The sequence below is a fragment of the Hyla sarda genome, unplaced genomic scaffold (assembly GCF_029499605.1).
Source record: "Hyla sarda isolate aHylSar1 unplaced genomic scaffold, aHylSar1.hap1 scaffold_745, whole genome shotgun sequence".
Taxonomy (NCBI): Eukaryota; Metazoa; Chordata; class Amphibia; order Anura; family Hylidae; genus Hyla; species Hyla sarda.
Window position 1 is genome coordinate 70,110 of NW_026610768.1, and position 21,513 is coordinate 91,622.

General features: G+C 46.0%; 9 non-coding genes across 9 annotated transcripts; all 9 read left to right on the top strand.

Moving 5' to 3' along the window:
• The first annotated feature begins 1,083 nt into the window (after window positions 1-1,083).
• LOC130345119 (U2 spliceosomal RNA) lies at window positions 1,084-1,274 on the top strand. Its single transcript, XR_008883886.1, has one exon. It is a non-coding gene; the product is annotated as a U2 spliceosomal RNA (small nuclear RNA).
• Window positions 1,275-3,360: 2,086 nt separating this feature from the next.
• Window positions 3,361-3,551, top strand: LOC130345121 (U2 spliceosomal RNA). Its single transcript, XR_008883888.1, has one exon. It is a non-coding gene; the product is annotated as a U2 spliceosomal RNA (small nuclear RNA).
• A 2,086-nt stretch (window positions 3,552-5,637) lies between these two features.
• On the top strand, window positions 5,638-5,828 carry LOC130345122 (U2 spliceosomal RNA). The gene has a single exon (XR_008883889.1). It is a non-coding gene; the product is annotated as a U2 spliceosomal RNA (small nuclear RNA).
• Window positions 5,829-7,924: 2,096 nt separating this feature from the next.
• On the top strand, window positions 7,925-8,115 carry LOC130345123 (U2 spliceosomal RNA). Its single transcript, XR_008883890.1, has one exon. It is a non-coding gene; the product is annotated as a U2 spliceosomal RNA (small nuclear RNA).
• A 2,088-nt stretch (window positions 8,116-10,203) lies between these two features.
• Window positions 10,204-10,394, top strand: LOC130345124 (U2 spliceosomal RNA). Its single transcript, XR_008883891.1, has one exon. It is a non-coding gene; the product is annotated as a U2 spliceosomal RNA (small nuclear RNA).
• A 2,086-nt stretch (window positions 10,395-12,480) lies between these two features.
• LOC130345126 (U2 spliceosomal RNA) lies at window positions 12,481-12,671 on the top strand. The gene has a single exon (XR_008883892.1). It is a non-coding gene; the product is annotated as a U2 spliceosomal RNA (small nuclear RNA).
• Window positions 12,672-14,767: 2,096 nt separating this feature from the next.
• Window positions 14,768-14,958, top strand: LOC130345127 (U2 spliceosomal RNA). The gene has a single exon (XR_008883893.1). It is a non-coding gene; the product is annotated as a U2 spliceosomal RNA (small nuclear RNA).
• A 2,100-nt stretch (window positions 14,959-17,058) lies between these two features.
• Window positions 17,059-17,249, top strand: LOC130345128 (U2 spliceosomal RNA). The gene has a single exon (XR_008883894.1). It is a non-coding gene; the product is annotated as a U2 spliceosomal RNA (small nuclear RNA).
• Window positions 17,250-19,347: 2,098 nt separating this feature from the next.
• LOC130345084 (U2 spliceosomal RNA) lies at window positions 19,348-19,538 on the top strand. The gene has a single exon (XR_008883857.1). It is a non-coding gene; the product is annotated as a U2 spliceosomal RNA (small nuclear RNA).
• Window positions 19,539-21,513: the final 1,975 nt, after the last annotated feature.

Genomic DNA, 21,513 nt, shown 5'->3' on the forward strand with positions numbered 1-21,513 from the left:
GGGGTATGCATTAGACGAAAAAAAGAAGAAAAAGAAGAATAATACGCCCAGAAAAGAGGCGAAAAGGAGAAAAACGTAAAAAAACGTGAAAAAAAAGTAAGAGGAAGAGAAGGGAAAAAAAGGTGGAAATGGGTTTAAAAGTGATTTCGGCGGAGAAATATATATATATATATATATATATATATATATATATATATATATATGTATATATACGCGCACACACACACATATATATAAACGTATTCTCCGTTGAGATATTGCAGCCGCTGCTGTGTCCAGGCCCAGGAGCCTTAGCACTGTGCTGTGATGTCACTCAATACCACTGACATCACTAGGTGTAAACAACATCTCTCCTTTGCTGTGTATGTGACTATGGAGCTGTTTGGTGATGTCGTCTATTATGGCCTTCATAGAAGCAACAGGAGATTGTTGCATCCATCTAGAACCCTCAGAACTACAGTGCTATGATGTCACTCACTTCCACAGGCCTTGCAGAGTGTAAACAACAACAACCCAGCTTTGTTGTGTATGTAACCATAGGGATTTGTGATGTCACCTAGAACCTTCACAGCAGCGACAGCTTTATGAGGAGCATCAGCACTGCTCTGCCTGAGCAGAACCATCACCGCCATAGGTTGTCAAATAACCCGGATTTAACCCACACAGGTAAGTCCAATGGGGTGCAGGCATGTCCTCTATGCTTACAGCTTCCCGTGGGTGTTGGTTTGATACCGTTTGGGGACAGCCAAGGAGGCATCTGCAGGCAACAAAGGTAGGTGTGTGCTTGTGTGTGTGTTTCCTATGCAGATCCTAAGCCCAGTGTCACATGCAAGTAGGAGGAGTAAGAAGGGTTCCTGGCAAATCCGGGTTATGGATTGCATTTAAAAAGGCCCCGTGGGAGTGCAATGGGCCCCTGTCTTGCTGCTTAGCAATAATGGTATGGGTTTAGGTTCTGCTGTGTGTACTGGTGGTTGACTGCCCCCAGCCCAGAGTGTGCATGGAAAATTGTCTGGCAGCCTCCCTGACAGCAAGCAGTGATAGTGCCCATGAAGCGGACCTTGTTGGGCCGCCCCTTTCACGGTTATCGCTTCTCGGCCTTTTGGCTAAGATCAAGTGTAGTATCTGTTCTTATCAGTTTAATATCTGATACGTCCCCTATCTGGGGACCATATATTAAATGGATTTTTGAGAACGGGGGCCGATTTCGAAGCTTGCTTCCGTCGCCCTATGCATTGACCCGATATGGCAGTATCTTCGGGTACAGTGCACCACCCCCTTACAGGGTTAAAAAGAAAGATTCCTACTTTCATTGCTACCTGCTTGCTGGCTAGCCAGCTAGCCAGCCCTGTGGGCCTTGCTGCTGCAGCCAAAAAACAAAAGGTGGTGCTGCTGCTGCTGCTTCTGCTGCTTCTGCTTGTGTCTGGCCGCTGTTGGAGCGTCCAGGCACAGGACTTCTGCTGCTGCTGACTAAATGGCCTCCTTAATTGGATCATTTGAGTAGCCAGCACACCTGTGCAGGTAGGGCATGACATGATAGGCAGCTGCCTTGATAGCGGGTGGGTGCTGAATGTTCCTAATTGACAAAATAAGATTAATGCTTATGAAGAAATATAAAATCTCATCCCTTCCCCAATATCGCGCCACACCCCTACCCCTTAATTCCCTGGTTGAACTTGATGGACATATGTCTTTTTTCGACCGTACTAACTATGTAACTATGTAACATAACATGGGGGGGGGGGGGGGGGTCTCCTGGCTGTTCACACAGGTGTGTCATTGCTGTACATTGACCATGCATTGCTTCTGTGGTATTGCAAAGGCAAAGACAAATGCTTCCAGCCATCCATTGCACTAATGGATTGGTCATCAGCTGGCTGTCTATGTCCCGCATCAATATAGACCAAAGTACAGAGGGTTAGGCTATGCTATTGTGCACCTACCTGATGCATCAGAAGGTGCGAGGCCCTTGCTAAATTCTGTGCACAGACTTTGAGATCTATACTTTAGACTGTATCTAAACCTGCTCCAACATGGACTGACATTCTGGCCTACTTTCAGCCGATGCGACTTGTCTGTCGCTGAACAGTCGCTTTTTATGTATTCAGCACCTATGTATAATGTTGTAAAAATGCTCTAGAAGCTAAAGTCGCAGAAATGTCACACATATTTGGCCTGCAACTTTCTGTGCGACAAATTCAGACAGGAAAAATCAGTATAAATCCTTAGAAAATTATCCCCCAGTGTCTCCATCTGCTGGCGGTATTGAATAAGCATTGCTGCACTGATGGGGTATGCATTAGACGAAAAAAAAGAAGAAAAAGAAGAATAATACGCCCAGAAAAGAGGCGAAAAGGAGAAAAACGTAAAAAAACGTGAAAAAAAAGTAAGAGGAAGAGAAGGGAAAAAAAGGTGGAAATGGGTTTAAAAGTGATTTCGGCGGAGAAATATATATATATATATATATATATATATATATATATATATATACGCGCACACACACACATATATATAAACGTATTCTCCGTTGAGATATTGCAGCCGCTGCTGTGTCCAGGCCCAGGAGCCTTAGCACTGTGCTGTGATGTCACTCAATACCACTGACATCACTAGGTGTAAACAACATCTCTCCTTTGCTGTGTATGTGACTATGGAGCTGTTTGGTGATGTCGTCTATTATGGCCTTCATAGAAGCAACAGGAGATTGTTGCATCCATCTAGAACCCTCAGAACTACAGTGCTATGATGTCACTCACTTCCACAGGCCTTGCAGAGTGTAAACAACAACAACCCAGCTTTGTTGTGTATGTAACCATAGGGATTTGTGATGTCACCTAGAACCTTCACAGCAGCGACAGCTTTATGAGGAGCATCAGCACTGCTCTGCCTGAGCAGAACCATCACCGCCATAGGTTGTCAAATAACCCGGATTTAACCCACACAGGTAAGTCCAATGGGGTGCAGGCATGTCCTCTATGCTTACAGCTTCCCGTGGGTGTTGGTTTGATACCGTTTGGGGACAGCCAAGGAGGCATCTGCAGGCAACAAAGGTAGGTGTGTGCTTGTGTGTGTGTTTCCTATGCAGATCCTAAGCCCAGTGTCACATGCAAGTAGGAGGAGTAAGAAGGGTTCCTGGCAAATCCGGGTTATGGATTGCATTTAAAAAGGCCCCGTGGGAGTGCAATGGGCCCCTGTCTTGCTGCTTAGCAATAATGGTATGGGTTTAGGTTCTGCTGTGTGTACTGGTGGTTGACTGCCCCCCAGCCCAGAGTGTGCATGGAAAATTGTCTGGCAGCCTCCCTGACAGCAAGCAGTGATAGTGCCCATGAAGGGGACCTTGTTGGGCCCGCCCCTTTCACGGTTATCGCTTCTCGGCCTTTTGGCTAAGATCAAGTGTAGTATCTGTTCTTATCAGTTTAATATCTGATACGTCCCCTATCTGGGGACCATATATTAAATGGATTTTTGAGAACGGGGGCCGATTTCGAAGCTTGCTTCCGTCGCCCTATGCATTGACCCGATATGGCAGTATCTTCGGGTACAGTGCACCACCCCCTTACAGGGTTAAAAAGAAAGATTCCTACTTTCATTGCTACCTGCTTGCTGGCTAGCCAGCTAGCCAGCCCTGTGGGCCTTGCTGCTGCAGCCAAAAAACAAAAGGTGGTGCTGCTGCTGCTGCTTCTGCTGCTTCTGCTTGTGTCTGGCCGCTGTTGGAGCGTCCAGGCACAGGACTTCTGCTGCTGCTGACTAAATGGCCTCCTTAATTGGATCATTTGAGTAGCCAGCACACCTGTGCAGGTAGGGCATGACATGATAGGCAGCTGCCTTGATAGCGGGTGGGTGCTGAATGTTCCTAATTGACAAAATAAGATTAATGCTTATGAAGAAATATAAAATCTCATCCCTTCCCCAATATCGCGCCACACCCCTACCCCTTAATTCCCTGGTTGAACTTGATGGACATATGTCTTTTTTCGACCGTACTAACTATGTAACTATGTAACATAACATGGGGGGGGGGGGGGGGGTCTCCTGGCTGTTCACACAGGTGTGTCATTGCTGTACATTGACCATGCATTGCTTCTGTGGTATTGCAAAGGCAAAGACAAATGCTTCCAGCCATCCATTGCACTAATGGATTGGTCATCAGCTGGCTGTCTATGTCCCGCATCAATATAGACCAAAGTACAGAGGGTTAGGCTATGCTATTGTGCACCTACCTGATGCATCAGAAGGTGCGAGGCCCTTGCTAAATTCTGTGCACAGACTTTGAGATCTATACTTTAGACTGTATCTAAACCTGCTCCAACATGGACTGACATTCTGGCCTACTTTCAGCCGATGCGACTTGTCTGTCGCTGAACAGTCGCTTTTTATGTATTCAGCACCTATGTATAATGTTGTAAAAATGCTCTAGAAGCTAAAGTCGCAGAAATGTCACACATATTTGGCCTGCAACTTTCTGTGCGACAAATTCAGACAGGAAAAATCAGTATAAATCCTTAGAAAATTATCCCCCAGTGTCTCCATCTGCTGGCGGTATTGAATAAGCATTGCTGCACTGATGGGGTATGCATTAGACGAAAAAAAAGAAGAAAAAGAAGAATAATACGCCCAGAAAAGAGGCGAAAAGGAGAAAAACGTAAAAAAACGTGAAAAAAAAGTAAGAGGAAGAGAAGGGAAAAAAAGGTGGAAATGGGTTTAAAAGTGATTTCGGCGGAGAAATATATATATATATATATATATATATATATATATATATATACGCGCACACACACACATATATATATAAACGTATTCTCCGTTGAGATATTGCAGCCGCTGCTGTGTCCAGGCCCAGGAGCCTTAGCACTGTGCTGTGATGTCACTCAATACCACTGACATCACTAGGTGTAAACAACATCTCTCCTTTGCTGTGTATGTGACTATGGAGCTGTTTGGTGATGTCGTCTATTATGGCCTTCATAGAAGCAACAGGAGATTGTTGCATCCATCTAGAACCCTCAGAACTACAGTGCTATGATGTCACTCACTTCCACAGGCCTTGCAGAGTGTAAACAACAACAACCCAGCTTTGTTGTGTATGTAACCATAGGGATTTGTGATGTCACCTAGAACCTTCACAGCAGCGACAGCTTTATGAGGAGCATCAGCACTGCTCTGCCTGAGCAGAACCATCACCGCCATAGGTTGTCAAATAACCCGGATTTAACCCACACAGGTAAGTCCAATGGGGTGCAGGCATGTCCTCTATGCTTACAGCTTCCCGTGGGTGTTGGTTTGATACCGTTTGGGGACAGCCAAGGAGGCATCTGCAGGCAACAAAGGTAGGTGTGTGCTTGTGTGTGTGTTTCCTATGCAGATCCTAAGCCCAGTGTCACATGCAAGTAGGAGGAGTAAGAAGGGTTCCTGGCAAATCCGGGTTATGGATTGCATTTAAAAAGGCCCCGTGGGAGTGCAATGGGCCCCTGTCTTGCTGCTTAGCAATAATGGTATGGGTTTAGGTTCTGCTGTGTGTACTGGTGGTTGACTGCCCCCCAGCCCAGAGTGTGCATGGAAAATTGTCTGGCAGCCTCCCTGACAGCAAGCAGTGATAGTGCCCATGAAGGGGACCTTGTTGGGCCCGCCCCTTTCACGGTTATCGCTTCTCGGCCTTTTGGCTAAGATCAAGTGTAGTATCTGTTCTTATCAGTTTAATATCTGATACGTCCCCTATCTGGGGACCATATATTAAATGGATTTTTGAGAACGGGGGCCGATTTCGAAGCTTGCTTCCGTCGCCCTATGCATTGACCCGATATGGCAGTATCTTCGGGTACAGTGCACCACCCCCTTACAGGGTTAAAAAGAAAGATTCCTACTTTCATTGCTACCTGCTTGCTGGCTAGCCAGCTAGCCAGCCCTGTGGGCCTTGCTGCTGCAGCCAAAAAACAAAAGGTGGTGCTGCTGCTGCTGCTTCTGCTGCTTCTGCTTGTGTCTGGCCGCTGTTGGAGCGTCCAGGCACAGGACTTCTGCTGCTGCTGACTAAATGGCCTCCTTAATTGGATCATTTGAGTAGCCAGCACACCTGTGCAGGTAGGGCATGACATGATAGGCAGCTGCCTTGATAGCGGGTGGGTGCTGAATGTTCCTAATTGACAAAATAAGATTAATGCTTATGAAGAAATATAAAATCTCATCCCTTCCCCAATATCGCGCCACACCCCTACCCCTTAATTCCCTGGTTGAACTTGATGGACATATGTCTTTTTTCGACCGTACTAACTATGTAACTATGTAACATAACATGGGGGGGGGGGGGGGGTCTCCTGGCTGTTCACACAGGTGTGTCATTGCTGTACATTGACCATGCATTGCTTCTGTGGTATTGCAAAGGCAAAGACAAATGCTTCCAGCCATCCATTGCACTAATGGATTGGTCATCAGCTGGCTGTCTATGTCCCGCATCAATATAGACCAAAGTACAGAGGGTTAGGCTATGCTATTGTGCACCTACCTGATGCATCAGAAGGTGCGAGGCCCTTGCTAAATTCTGTGCACAGACTTTGAGATCTATACTTTAGACTGTATCTAAACCTGCTCCAACATGGACTGACATTCTGGCCTACTTTCAGCCGATGCGACTTGTCTGTCGCTGAACAGTCGCTTTTTATGTATTCAGCACCTATGTATAATGTTGTAAAAATGCTCTAGAAGCTAAAGTCGCAGAAATGTCACACATATTTGGCCTGCAACTTTCTGTGCGACAAATTCAGACAGGAAAAATCAGTATAAATCCTTAGAAAATTATCCCCCAGTGTCTCCATCTGCTGGCGGTATTGAATAAGCATTGCTGCACTGATGGGGTATGCATTAGACGAAAAAAAAGAAGAAAAAGAAGAATAATACGCCCAGAAAAGAGGCGAAAAGGAGAAAAACGTAAAAAAACGTGAAAAAAAAGTAAGAGGAAGAGAAGGGAAAAAAAGGTGGAAATGGGTTTAAAAGTGATTTCGGCGGAGAAATATATATATATATATATATATATATATATATATATATATAGTATATATATATACGCGCACACACACACATATATATAAACGTATTCTCCGTTGAGATATTGCAGCCGCTGCTGTGTCCAGGCCCAGGAGCCTTAGCACTGTGCTGTGATGTCACTCAATACCACTGACATCACTAGGTGTAAACAACATCTCTCCTTTGCTGTGTATGTGACTATGGAGCTGTTTGGTGATGTCGTCTATTATGGCCTTCATAGAAGCAACAGGAGATTGTTGCATCCATCTAGAACCCTCAGAACTACAGTGCTATGATGTCACTCACTTCCACAGGCCTTGCAGAGTGTAAACAACAACAACCCAGCTTTGTTGTGTATGTAACCATAGGGATTTGTGATGTCACCTAGAACCTTCACAGCAGCGACAGCTTTATGAGGAGCATCAGCACTGCTCTGCCTGAGCAGAACCATCACCGCCATAGGTTGTCAAATAACCCGGATTTAACCCACACAGGTAAGTCCAATGGGGTGCAGGCATGTCCTCTATGCTTACAGCTTCCCGTGGGTGTTGGTTTGATACCGTTTGGGGACAGCCAAGGAGGCATCTGCAGGCAACAAAGGTAGGTGTGTGCTTGTGTGTGTGTTTCCTATGCAGATCCTAAGCCCAGTGTCACATGCAAGTAGGAGGAGTAAGAAGGGTTCCTGGCAAATCCGGGTTATGGATTGCATTTAAAAAGGCCCCGTGGGAGTGCAATGGGCCCCTGTCTTGCTGCTTAGCAATAATGGTATGGGTTTAGGTTCTGCTGTGTGTACTGGTGGTTGACTGCCCCCCAGCCCAGAGTGTGCATGGAAAATTGTCTGGCAGCCTCCCTGACAGCAAGCAGTGATAGTGCCCATGAAGGGGACCTTGTTGGGCCCGCCCCTTTCACGGTTATCGCTTCTCGGCCTTTTGGCTAAGATCAAGTGTAGTATCTGTTCTTATCAGTTTAATATCTGATACGTCCCCTATCTGGGGACCATATATTAAATGGATTTTTGAGAACGGGGGCCGATTTCGAAGCTTGCTTCCGTCGCCCTATGCATTGACCCGATATGGCAGTATCTTCGGGTACAGTGCACCACCCCCTTACAGGGTTAAAAAGAAAGATTCCTACTTTCATTGCTACCTGCTTGCTGGCTAGCCAGCTAGCCAGCCCTGTGGGCCTTGCTGCTGCAGCCAAAAAACAAAAGGTGGTGCTGCTGCTGCTGCTTCTGCTGCTTCTGCTTGTGTCTGGCCGCTGTTGGAGCGTCCAGGCACAGGACTTCTGCTGCTGCTGACTAAATGGCCTCCTTAATTGGATCATTTGAGTAGCCAGCACACCTGTGCAGGTAGGGCATGACATGATAGGCAGCTGCCTTGATAGCGGGTGGGTGCTGAATGTTCCTAATTGACAAAATAAGATTAATGCTTATGAAGAAATATAAAATCTCATCCCTTCCCCAATATCGCGCCACACCCCTACCCCTTAATTCCCTGGTTGAACTTGATGGACATATGTCTTTTTTCGACCGTACTAACTATGTAACTATGTAACATAACATGGGGGGGGGGGGGGGGGTCTCCTGGCTGTTCACACAGGTGTGTCATTGCTGTACATTGACCATGCATTGCTTCTGTGGTATTGCAAAGGCAAAGACAAATGCTTCCAGCCATCCATTGCACTAATGGATTGGTCATCAGCTGGCTGTCTATGTCCCGCATCAATATAGACCAAAGTACAGAGGGTTAGGCTATGCTATTGTGCACCTACCTGATGCATCAGAAGGTGCGAGGCCCTTGCTAAATTCTGTGCACAGACTTTGAGATCTATACTTTAGACTGTATCTAAACCTGCTCCAACATGGACTGACATTCTGGCCTACTTTCAGCCGATGCGACTTGTCTGTCGCTGAACAGTCGCTTTTTATGTATTCAGCACCTATGTATAATGTTGTAAAAATGCTCTAGAAGCTAAAGTCGCAGAAATGTCACACATATTTGGCCTGCAACTTTCTGTGCGACAAATTCAGACAGGAAAAATCAGTATAAATCCTTAGAAAATTATCCCCCAGTGTCTCCATCTGCTGGCGGTATTGAATAAGCATTGCTGCACTGATGGGGTATGCATTAGACGAAAAAAAAGAAGAAAAAGAAGAATAATACGCCCAGAAAAGAGGCGAAAAGGAGAAAAACGTAAAAAAACGTGAAAAAAAAGTAAGAGGAAGAGAAGGGAAAAAAAGGTGGAAATGGGTTTAAAAGTGATTTCGGCGGAGAAATATATATATATATATATATATATATATATATATATATATATATACGCGCACACACACACATATATATAAACGTATTCTCCGTTGAGATATTGCAGCCGCTGCTGTGTCCAGGCCCAGGAGCCTTAGCACTGTGCTGTGATGTCACTCAATACCACTGACATCACTAGGTGTAAACAACATCTCTCCTTTGCTGTGTATGTGACTATGGAGCTGTTTGGTGATGTCGTCTATTATGGCCTTCATAGAAGCAACAGGAGATTGTTGCATCCATCTAGAACCCTCAGAACTACAGTGCTATGATGTCACTCACTTCCACAGGCCTTGCAGAGTGTAAACAACAACAACCCAGCTTTGTTGTGTATGTAACCATAGGGATTTGTGATGTCACCTAGAACCTTCACAGCAGCGACAGCTTTATGAGGAGCATCAGCACTGCTCTGCCTGAGCAGAACCATCACCGCCATAGGTTGTCAAATAACCCGGATTTAACCCACACAGGTAAGTCCAATGGGGTGCAGGCATGTCCTCTATGCTTACAGCTTCCCGTGGGTGTTGGTTTGATACCGTTTGGGGACAGCCAAGGAGGCATCTGCAGGCAACAAAGGTAGGTGTGTGCTTGTGTGTGTGTTTCCTATGCAGATCCTAAGCCCAGTGTCACATGCAAGTAGGAGGAGTAAGAAGGGTTCCTGGCAAATCCGGGTTATGGATTGCATTTAAAAAGGCCCCGTGGGAGTGCAATGGGCCCCTGTCTTGCTGCTTAGCAATAATGGTATGGGTTTAGGTTCTGCTGTGTGTACTGGTGGTTGACTGCCCCCCAGCCCAGAGTGTGCATGGAAAATTGTCTGGCAGCCTCCCTGACAGCAAGCAGTGATAGTGCCCATGAAGGGGACCTTGTTGGGCCCGCCCCTTTCACGGTTATCGCTTCTCGGCCTTTTGGCTAAGATCAAGTGTAGTATCTGTTCTTATCAGTTTAATATCTGATACGTCCCCTATCTGGGGACCATATATTAAATGGATTTTTGAGAACGGGGGCCGATTTCGAAGCTTGCTTCCGTCGCCCTATGCATTGACCCGATATGGCAGTATCTTCGGGTACAGTGCACCACCCCCTTACAGGGTTAAAAAGAAAGATTCCTACTTTCATTGCTACCTGCTTGCTGGCTAGCCAGCTAGCCAGCCCTGTGGGCCTTGCTGCTGCAGCCAAAAAACAAAAGGTGGTGCTGCTGCTGCTGCTTCTCTGCTGCTTCTGCTTGTGTCTGGCCGCTGTTGGAGCGTCCAGGCACAGGACTTCTGCTGCTGCTGACTAAATGGCCTCCTTAATTGGATCATTTGAGTAGCCAGCACACCTGTGCAGGTAGGGCATGACATGATAGGCAGCTGCCTTGATAGCGGGTGGGTGCTGAATGTTCCTAATTGACAAAATAAGATTAATGCTTATGAAGAAATATAAAATCTCATCCCTTCCCCAATATCGCGCCACACCCCTACCCCTTAATTCCCTGGTTGAACTTGATGGACATATGTCTTTTTTCGACCGTACTAACTATGTAACTATGTAACATAACATGGGGGGGGGGGGGGGTCTCCTGGCTGTTCACACAGGTGTGTCATTGCTGTACATTGACCATGCATTGCTTCTGTGGTATTGCAAAGGCAAAGACAAATGCTTCCAGCCATCCATTGCACTAATGGATTGGTCATCAGCTGGCTGTCTATGTCCCGCATCAATATAGACCAAAGTACAGAGGGTTAGGCTATGCTATTGTGCACCTACCTGATGCATCAGAAGGTGCGAGGCCCTTGCTAAATTCTGTGCACAGACTTTGAGATCTATACTTTAGACTGTATCTAAACCTGCTCCAACATGGACTGACATTCTGGCCTACTTTCAGCCGATGCGACTTGTCTGTCGCTGAACAGTCGCTTTTTATGTATTCAGCACCTATGTATAATGTTGTAAAAATGCTCTAGAAGCTAAAGTCGCAGAAATGTCACACATATTTGGCCTGCAACTTTCTGTGCGACAAATTCAGACAGGAAAAATCAGTATAAATCCTTAGAAAATTATCCCCCAGTGTCTCCATCTGCTGGCGGTATTGAATAAGCATTGCTGCACTGATGGGGTATGCATTAGACGAAAAAAAAGAAGAAAAAGAAGAATAATACGCCCAGAAAAGAGGCGAAAAGGAGAAAAACGTAAAAAAACGTGAAAAAAAAGTAAGAGGAAGAGAAGGGAAAAAAAGGTGGAAATGGTTTAAAAGTGATTTCGGCGGAGAATATATATATATATATATATATATATATATATATATATATATATACGCGCACACACACACATATATATAAACGTATTCTCCGTTGAGATATTGCAGCCGCTGCTGTGTCCAGGCCCAGGAGCCTTAGCACTGTGCTGTGATGTCACTCAATACCACTGACATCACTAGGTGTAAACAACATCTCTCCTTTGCTGTGTATGTGACTATGGAGCTGTTTGGTGATGTCGTCTATTATGGCCTTCATAGAAGCAACAGGAGATTGTTGCATCCATCTAGAACCCTCAGAACTACAGTGCTATGATGTCACTCACTTCCACAGGCCTTGCAGAGTGTAAACAACAACAACCCAGCTTTGTTGTGTATGTAACCATAGGGATTTGTGATGTCACCTAGAACCTTCACAGCAGCGACAGCTTTATGAGGAGCATCAGCACTGCTCTGCCTGAGCAGAACCATCACCGCCATAGGTTGTCAAATAACCCGGATTTAACCCACACAGGTAAGTCCAATGGGGTGCAGGCATGTCCTCTATGCTTACAGCTTCCCGTGGGTGTTGGTTTGATACCGTTTGGGGACAGCCAAGGAGGCATCTGCAGGCAACAAAGGTAGGTGTGTGCTTGTGTGTGTGTTTCCTATGCAGATCCTAAGCCCAGTGTCACATGCAAGTAGGAGGAGTAAGAAGGGTTCCTGGCAAATCCGGGTTATGGATTGCATTTAAAAAGGCCCCGTGGGAGTGCAATGGGCCCCTGTCTTGCTGCTTAGCAATAATGGTATGGGTTTAGGTTCTGCTGTGTGTACTGGTGGTTGACTGCCCCCCAGCCCAGAGTGTGCATGGAAAATTGTCTGGCAGCCTCCCTGACAGCAAGCAGTGATAGTGCCCATGAAGGGGACCTTGTTGGGCCCGCCCCTTTCACGGTTATCGCTTCTCGGCCTTTTGGCTAAGATCAAGTGTAGTATCTGTTCTTATCAGTTTAATATCTGATACGTCCCCTATCTGGGGACCATATATTAAATGGATTTTTGAGAACGGGGGCCGATTTCGAAGCTTGCTTCCGTCGCCCTATGCATTGACCCGATATGGCAGTATCTTCGGGTACAGTGCACCACCCCCTTACAGGGTTAAAAAGAAAGATTCCTACTTTCATTGCTACCTGCTTGCTGGCTAGCCAGCTAGCCAGCCCTGTGGGCCTTGCTGCTGCAGCCAAAAAACAAAAGGTGGTGCTGCTGCTGCTGCTTCTGCTGCTTCTGCTGCTTCTGCTTGTGTCTGGCCGCTGTTGGAGCGTCCAGGCACAGGACTTCTGCTGCTGCTGACTAAATGGCCTCCTTAATTGGATCATTTGAGTAGCCAGCACACCTGTGCAGGTAGGGCATGACATGATAGGCAGCTGCCTTGATAGCGGGTGGGTGCTGAATGTTCCTAATTGACAAAATAAGATTAATGCTTATGAAGAAATATAAAATCTCATCCCTTCCCCAATATCGCGCCACACCCCTACCCCTTAATTCCCTGGTTGAACTTGATGGACATATGTCTTTTTTCGACCGTACTAACTATGTAACTATGTAACATAACATGGGGGGGGGGGGGGGGTCTCCTGGCTGTTCACACAGGTGTGTCATTGCTGTACATTGACCATGCATTGCTTCTGTGGTATTGCAAAGGCAAAGACAAATGCTTCCAGCCATCCATTGCACTAATGGATTGGTCATCAGCTGGCTGTCTATGTCCCGCATCAATATAGACCAAAGTACAGAGGGTTAGGCTATGCTATTGTGCACCTACCTGATGCATCAGAAGGTGCGAGGCCCTTGCTAAATTCTGTGCACAGACTTTGAGATCTATACTTTAGACTGTATCTAAACCTGCTCCAACATGGACTGACATTCTGGCCTACTTTCAGCCGATGCGACTTGTCTGTCGCTGAACAGTCGCTTTTTATGTATTCAGCACCTATGTATAATGTTGTAAAAATGCTCTAGAAGCTAAAGTCGCAGAAATGTCACACATATTTGGCCTGCAACTTTCTGTGCGACAAATTCAGACAGGAAAAATCAGTATAAATCCTTAGAAAATTATCCCCCAGTGTCTCCATCTGCTGGCGGTATTGAATAAGCATTGCTGCACTGATGGGGTATGCATTAGACGAAAAAAAAGAAGAAAAAGAAGAATAATACGCCCAGAAAAGAGGCGAAAAGGAGAAAAACGTAAAAAAACGTGAAAAAAAAGTAAGAGGAAGAGAAGGGAAAAAAAGGTGGAAATGGGTTTAAAAGTGATTTCGGCGGAGAAATATATATATATATATATATATATATATATATATATATATATATACGCGCACACACACACATATATATAAACGTATTCTCCGTTGAGATATTGCAGCCGCTGCTGTGTCCAGGCCCAGGAGCCTTAGCACTGTGCTGTGATGTCACTCAATACCACTGACATCACTAGGTGTAAACAACATCTCTCCTTTGCTGTGTATGTGACTATGGAGCTGTTTGGTGATGTCGTCTATTATGGCCTTCATAGAAGCAACAGGAGATTGTTGCATCCATCTAGAACCCTCAGAACTACAGTGCTATGATGTCACTCACTTCCACAGGCCTTGCAGAGTGTAAACAACAACAACCCAGCTTTGTTGTGTATGTAACCATAGGGATTTGTGATGTCACCTAGAACCTTCACAGCAGCGACAGCTTTATGAGGAGCATCAGCACTGCTCTGCCTGAGCAGAACCATCACCGCCATAGGTTGTCAAATAACCCGGATTTAACCCACACAGGTAAGTCCAATGGGGTGCAGGCATGTCCTCTATGCTTACAGCTTCCCGTGGGTGTTGGTTTGATACCGTTTGGGGACAGCCAAGGAGGCATCTGCAGGCAACAAAGGTAGGTGTGTGCTTGTGTGTGTGTTTCCTATGCAGATCCTAAGCCCAGTGTCACATGCAAGTAGGAGGAGTAAGAAGGGTTCCTGGCAAATCCGGGTTATGGATTGCATTTAAAAAGGCCCCGTGGGAGTGCAATGGGCCCCTGTCTTGCTGCTTAGCAATAATGGTATGGGTTTAGGTTCTGCTGTGTGTACTGGTGGTTGACTGCCCCCCAGCCCAGAGTGTGCATGGAAAATTGTCTGGCAGCCTCCCTGACAGCAAGCAGTGATAGTGCCCATGAAGGGGACCTTGTTGGGCCCGCCCCTTTCACGGTTATCGCTTCTCGGCCTTTTGGCTAAGATCAAGTGTAGTATCTGTTCTTATCAGTTTAATATCTGATACGTCCCCTATCTGGGGACCATATATTAAATGGATTTTTGAGAACGGGGGCCGATTTCGAAGCTTGCTTCCGTCGCCCTATGCATTGACCCGATATGGCAGTATCTTCGGGTACAGTGCACCACCCCCTTACAGGGTTAAAAAGAAAGATTCCTACTTTCATTGCTACCTGCTTGCTGGCTAGCCAGCTAGCCAGCCCTGTGGGCCTTGCTGCTGCAGCCAAAAAACAAAAGGTGGTGCTGCTGCTGCTGCTTCTGCTGCTTCTGCTTGTGTCTGGCCGCTGTTGGAGCGTCCAGGCACAGGACTTCTGCTGCTGCTGACTAAATGGCCTCCTTAATTGGATCATTTGAGTAGCCAGCACACCTGTGCAGGTAGGGCATGACATGATAGGCAGCTGCCTTGATAGCGGGTGGGTGCTGAATGTTCCTAATTGACAAAATAAGATTAATGCTTATGAAGAAATATAAAATCTCATCCCTTCCCCAATATCGCGCCACACCCCTACCCCTTAATTCCCTGGTTGAACTTGATGGACATATGTCTTTTTTCGACCGTACTAACTATGTAACTATGTAACATAACATGGGGGGGGGGGTGGGGGGGGGGGGTCTCCTGGCTGTTCACACAGGTGTGTCACTGCTGTACATTGACCATGCATTGCTTCTGTGGTATTGCAAAGGCAAAGACAAATGCTTCCAGCCATCCATTTGCACTAATGGATGGTCATCAGCTGGCTGTCTATGTCCCGCATCAATATAGACCAAAGTACAGAGGGGTTAGGCTATGCTATTGTGCACCTACCTGATGCATCAGAAGGTGCGAGGCCCTTGCTAAATTCTGTGCACAGACTTTGAGATCTATACTTTAGACTGTATCTAAACCTGCTCCAACATGGACTGACATTCTGGGCCTACTTTCAGCCGATGCGACTTGTCTGTCGCTGAACAGTCGCTTTTTTATGTATTCAGCACCTATGTATAATGTTGTAAAAATGCTCTAGAAGCTAAAGTCGCAGAAATGTCACACATATTTGGCCTGCAACTTTCTGTGCGACAAATTCAGACAGGAAAAATCAGTATAAATCCTTAGAAAATTATCCCCCAGTGTCTCCATCTGCTGGCGGTATTGAATAAGCATTGCTGCACTGATGGGGTATGCATTAGACGAAAAAAAAGAAGAAAAAGAAGAATAATACGCCCAGAAAAGAGGCGAAAAGGAGAAAAACGTAAAAAAACGTGAAAAAAAAGTAAGAGGAAGAGAAGGGAAAAAAAGGTGGAAATGGGTTTAAAAGTGATTTCGGCGGAGAAATATATATTATATATATATATATATATATATATATATATATATACGGCGCACACACACACATATATATAAACGTATTCTCCGTTGAGATATTGCAGCCGCTGCTGTGTCCAGGCCCAGGAGCCTTAGCACTGTGCTGTGATGTCACTCAATACCACTGACATCACTAGGTGTAAACAACATCTCTCCTTTGCTGTGTATGTGACTATGAGCTGTTTGGTGATGTCGTCTATTATGGCCTTCATAGAAGCAACAGGAGATTGTTGCATCCATCTAGAACCCTCAGAACTACAGTGCTATGATGTCACTCACTTCCACAGGCCTTGCAGAGTGTAAACAACAACAACCCAGCTTTGTTGTGTATGTAACCATAGGGATTTGTGATGTCACCTAGAACCTTCACAGCAGCGACAGCTTTATGAGGAGCATCAGCACTGCTCTGCCTGAGCAGAACCATCACCGCCATAGGTTGTCAAATAACCCCGGATTTAACCCACACAGGTAAGTCCAATGGGGTGCAGGCATGTCCTCTATGCTTACAGCTTCCCGGTGGGTGTTGGTTTTGATACCGTTTGGGGACAGCCAAGGAGGCATCTGCAGGCAACAAAGGTAGGTGTGTGCTTGTGTGTGTGTTTCCTATGCAGATCCTAAGCCCAGTGTCACATGCAAGTAGGAGGAGTAAGAAGGGTTCCTGGCAAATCCGGGTTATGGATTGCATTTAAAAAGGCCCCGTGGGAGTGCAATGGGCCCCTGTCTTGCTGCTTAGCAATAATGGTATGGGTTTAGGTTCTGCTGTGTGTACTGGTGGTTGACTGCCCCCCAGCCCAGAGTGTGCATGGAAAATTGTCTGGCAGCCTCCCTGACAGCAAGCAGTGATAGTGCCCATGAAGGGGACCTTGTTGGGCCCGCCCCTTTCACGGTTATCGCTTCTCGGCCTTTTGGCTAAGATCAAGTGTAGTATCTGTTCTTATCAGTTTAATATCTGATACGTCCCCTATCTGGGGACCATATATTAAATGGATTTTTGAGAACGGGGGCCGATTTCGAAGCTTGCTTCCGTCGCCCTATGCATTGACCCGATATGGCAGTATCTTCGGGTACAGTGCACCACCCCCTTACAGGGTTAAAAAGAAAGATTCCTACTTTCATTGCTACCTGCTTGCTGGCTAGCCAGCTAGCCAGCCCTGTGGGCCTTGCTGCTGCTGCAGCCAAAAAACAAAAGGTGGTGCTGCTGCTGCTGCTTCTGCTGCTTCTGCTTGTGTCTGGCCGCTGTTGGAGCGTCCAGGCACAGGACTTCTGCTGCTGCTGACTAAATGGCCTCCTTAATTGGATCATTTGAGTAGCCAGCACACCTGTGCAGGTAGGGCATGACATGATAGGCAGCTGCCTTGATAGCGGGTGGGTGCTGAATGTTCCTAATTGACAAAATAAGATTAATGCTTATGAAGAAATATAAAATCTCATCCCTTCCCCAATATCGCGCCACACCCCTACCCCTTAATTCCCTGGTTGAACTTGATGGACATATGTCTTTTTTCGACCGTACTAACTATGTAACTATGTAACATAACATGTGGGGGGGGGGGGGGGGGGTCTCCTGGCTGTTCACACAGGTGTGTCATTGCTGTACATTGACCATGCATTGCTTCTGTGGTATTGCAAAGGCAAAGACAAATGCTTCCAGCCATCCATTGCACTAATGGATTGGTCATCAGCTGGCTGTCTATGTCCCGCATCAATATAGACCAAAGTACAGAGGGTTAGGCTATGCTATTGTGCACCTACCTGATGCATCAGAAGGTGCGAGGCCCTTGCTAAATTCTGTGCACAGACTTTGAGATCTATACTTTAGACTGTATCTAAACCTGCTCCAACATGGACTGACATTCTGGCCTACTTTCAGCCGATGCGACTTGTCTGTCGCTGAACAGTCGCTTTTTATGTATTCAGCACCTATGTATAATGTTGTAAAAATGCTCTAGAAGCTAAAGTCGCAGAAATGTCACACATATTTGGCCTGCAACTTTCTGTGCGACAAATTCAGACAGGAAAAATCAGTATAAATCCTTAGAAAATTATCCCCCAGTGTCTCCATCTGCTGGCGGTATTGAATAAGCATTGCTGCACTGATGGGGTATGCATTAGACGAAAAAAAAGAAGAAAAAGAAGAATAATACGCCCAGAAAAGAGGCGAAAAGGAGAAAAACGTAAAAAAACGTGAAAAAAAAGTAAGAGGAAGAGAAGGGAAAAAAAGGTGGAAATGGGTTTAAAAGTGATTTCGGCGGAGAAATATATATATATATATATATATATATATATATATATATATATATATATACGCGCACACACACACATATATATAAACGTATTCTCCGTTGAGATATTGCAGCCGCTGCTGTGTCCAGGCCCAGGAGCCTTAGCACTGTGCTGTGATGTCACTCAATACCACTGACATCACTAGGTGTAAACAACATCTCTCCTTTGCTGTGTATGTGACTATGGAGCTGTTTGGTGATGTCGTCTATTATGGCCTTCATAGAAGCAACAGGAGATTGTTGCATCCATCTAGAACCCTCAGAACTACAGTGCTATGATGTCACTCACTTCCACAGGCCTTGCAGAGTGTAAACAACAACAACCCAGCTTTGTTGTGTATGTAACCATAGGGATTTGTGATGTCACCTAGAACCTTCACAGCAGCGACAGCTTTATGAGGAGCATCAGCACTGCTCTGCCTGAGCAGAACCATCACCGCCATAGGTTGTCAAATAACCCGGATTTAACCCACACAGGTAAGTCCAATGGGGTGCAGGCATGTCCTCTATGCTTACAGCTTCCCGTGGGTGTTGGTTTGATACCGTTTGGGGACAGCCAAGGAGGCATCTGCAGGCAACAAAGGTAGGTGTGTGCTTGTGTGTGTGTTTCCTATGCAGATCCTAAGCCCAGTGTCACATGCAAGTAGGAGGAGTAAGAAGGGTTCCTGGCAAATCCGGGTTATGGATTGCATTTAAAAAGGCCCCGTGGGAGTGCAATGGGCCCCTGTCTTGCTGCTTAGCAATAATGGTATGGGTTTAGGTTCTGCTGTGTGTACTGGTGGTTGACTGCCCCCCAGCCCAGAGTGTGCATGGAAAATTGTCTGGCAGCCTCCCTGACAGCAAGCAGTGATAGTGCCCATGAAGGGGACCTTGTTGGGCCCGCCCCTTTCACGGTTAACGCTTCTCGGCCTTTTGGCTAAGATCAAGTGTAGTATCTGTTCTTATCAGTTTAATATCTGATACGTCCCCTATCTGGGGACCATATATTAAATGGATTTTTGAGAACGGGGGCCGATTTCGAAGCTTGCTTCCGTCGCCCTATGCATTGACCCGATATGGCAGTATCTTCGGGTACAGTGCACCACCCCCTTACAGGTTAAAAAGAAAGATTCCCTACTTTCATTGCTACCTGCTTGCTGGCTAGCCAGCTAGCCAGCCCTGTGGGCCTTGCTGCTGCAGCCAAAAAACAAAAGGTGGTGCTGCTGCTGCTGCTTCTGCTGCTTCTGCTTGTGTCTGGCCGCTGTTGGAGCGTCCAGGCACAGGACTTCTGCTGCTGCTGACTAAATGGCCTCCTTAATTGGATCATTTGAGTAGCAGCACACCTGTGCAGGTAGGGCATAACATGATAGGCAGCTGCCTTGATAGCGGGTGGGTGCTGAATGTTCCTAATTGACAAAATAAGATTAATGCTTATGAAGAAATATAAAATCTCATCCCTTCCCCATATCGCGCCACACCCCTACCCCTTAATTCCCTGGTTGAACTTGATGGACATATGTCTTTTTTTCGACCGTACTAACTATGTAACTATGTAACATAACATGGGGGGGGGGGGGGGGGGGGGGTCTCCTGGCTGTTCACACAGGTGTGTCATTGCTGTACATTGACCATGCATTGCTTCTGTGGTATTGCAAAGGGCAAAGACAAATGCTTCCAGCCAGTCCATTGCACTAATGGATTGGTCATCAGCTGGCTGTCTATGTCCCGCATCAATATAGACCAAAGTACAGAGGGTTAGGCTATGCTATTGTGCACCTACCTGATGCATCAGAAGGTGCGAGGCCCTTGCTAAATTCTGTGCACAGACTTTGAGATCTATACTTTAGACTGTATCTAAACCTAACATGGACTGACATTCTGGCCTACTTTCAGCCGATGCGACTTGTCTGTCGCTGAACAGTCGCTTTTTATGTATTCAGCACCTATGTATAATGTTGTAAAAATGCTCTAGAAGCTAAAGTCGCAGAAATGTCACACATATTTGGCCTGCAACTTTCTGTGCGACAAATTCAGACAGGAAAAATCAGTATAAATCCTTAGAAAATTATCCCCCAGTGTCTCCATCTGCTGGCGGTATTGAATAAGCATTGCTGCACTGATGGGGTATGCATTAGACGAAAAAAAAGAAGAAAAAGAAGAATAATACGCCCAGAAAAGAGGCGAAAAGGAGAAAAACGTAAAAAAACGTGAAAAAAAAGTAAGAGGAAGAGAAGGGAAAAAAAGGTGGAAATGGGTTTAAAAGTGATTTCGGCGGAGAAATATATATATATATATATATATATATATATATATATATATATGCGCACACACACACATATATATAAACGTATTCTCCGTTGAGATATTGCAGCCGCTGCTGTGTCCAGGCCCAGGAGCCTTAGCACTGTGCTGTGATGTCACTCAATACCACTGACATCACTAGGTGTAAACAACATCTCTCCTTTGCTGTGTATGTGACTATGGAGCTGTTTGGTGATGTCGTCTATTATGGCCTTCATAGAAGCAACAGGAGATTGTTGCATCCATCTAGAACCCTCAGAACTACAGTGCTATGATGTCACTCACTTCCACAGGCCTTGCAGAGTGTAAACAACAACAACCCAGCTTTGTTGTGTATGTAACCATAGGGATTTGTGATGTCACCTAGAACCTTCACAGCAGCGACAGCTTTATGAGGAGCATCAGCACTGCTCTGCCTGAGCAGAACCATCACCGCCATAGGTTGTCAAATAACCCGGATTTAACCCACACAGGTAAGTCCAATGGGGTGCAGGCATGTCCTCTATGCTTACAGCTTCCCGTGGGTGTTGGTTTGATACCGTTTGGGGACAGCCAAGGAGGCATCTGCAGGCAACAAAGGTAGGTGTGTGCTTGTGTGTGTGTTTCCTATGCAGATCCTAAGCCCAGTGTCACATGCAAGTAGGAGGAGTAAGAAGGGTTCCTGGCAAATCCGGGTTATGGATTGCATTTAAAAAGGCCCCGTGGGAGTGCAATGGGCCCCTGTCTTGCTGCTTAGCAATAATGGTATGGGTTTAGGTTCTGCTGTGTGTACTGGTGGTTGA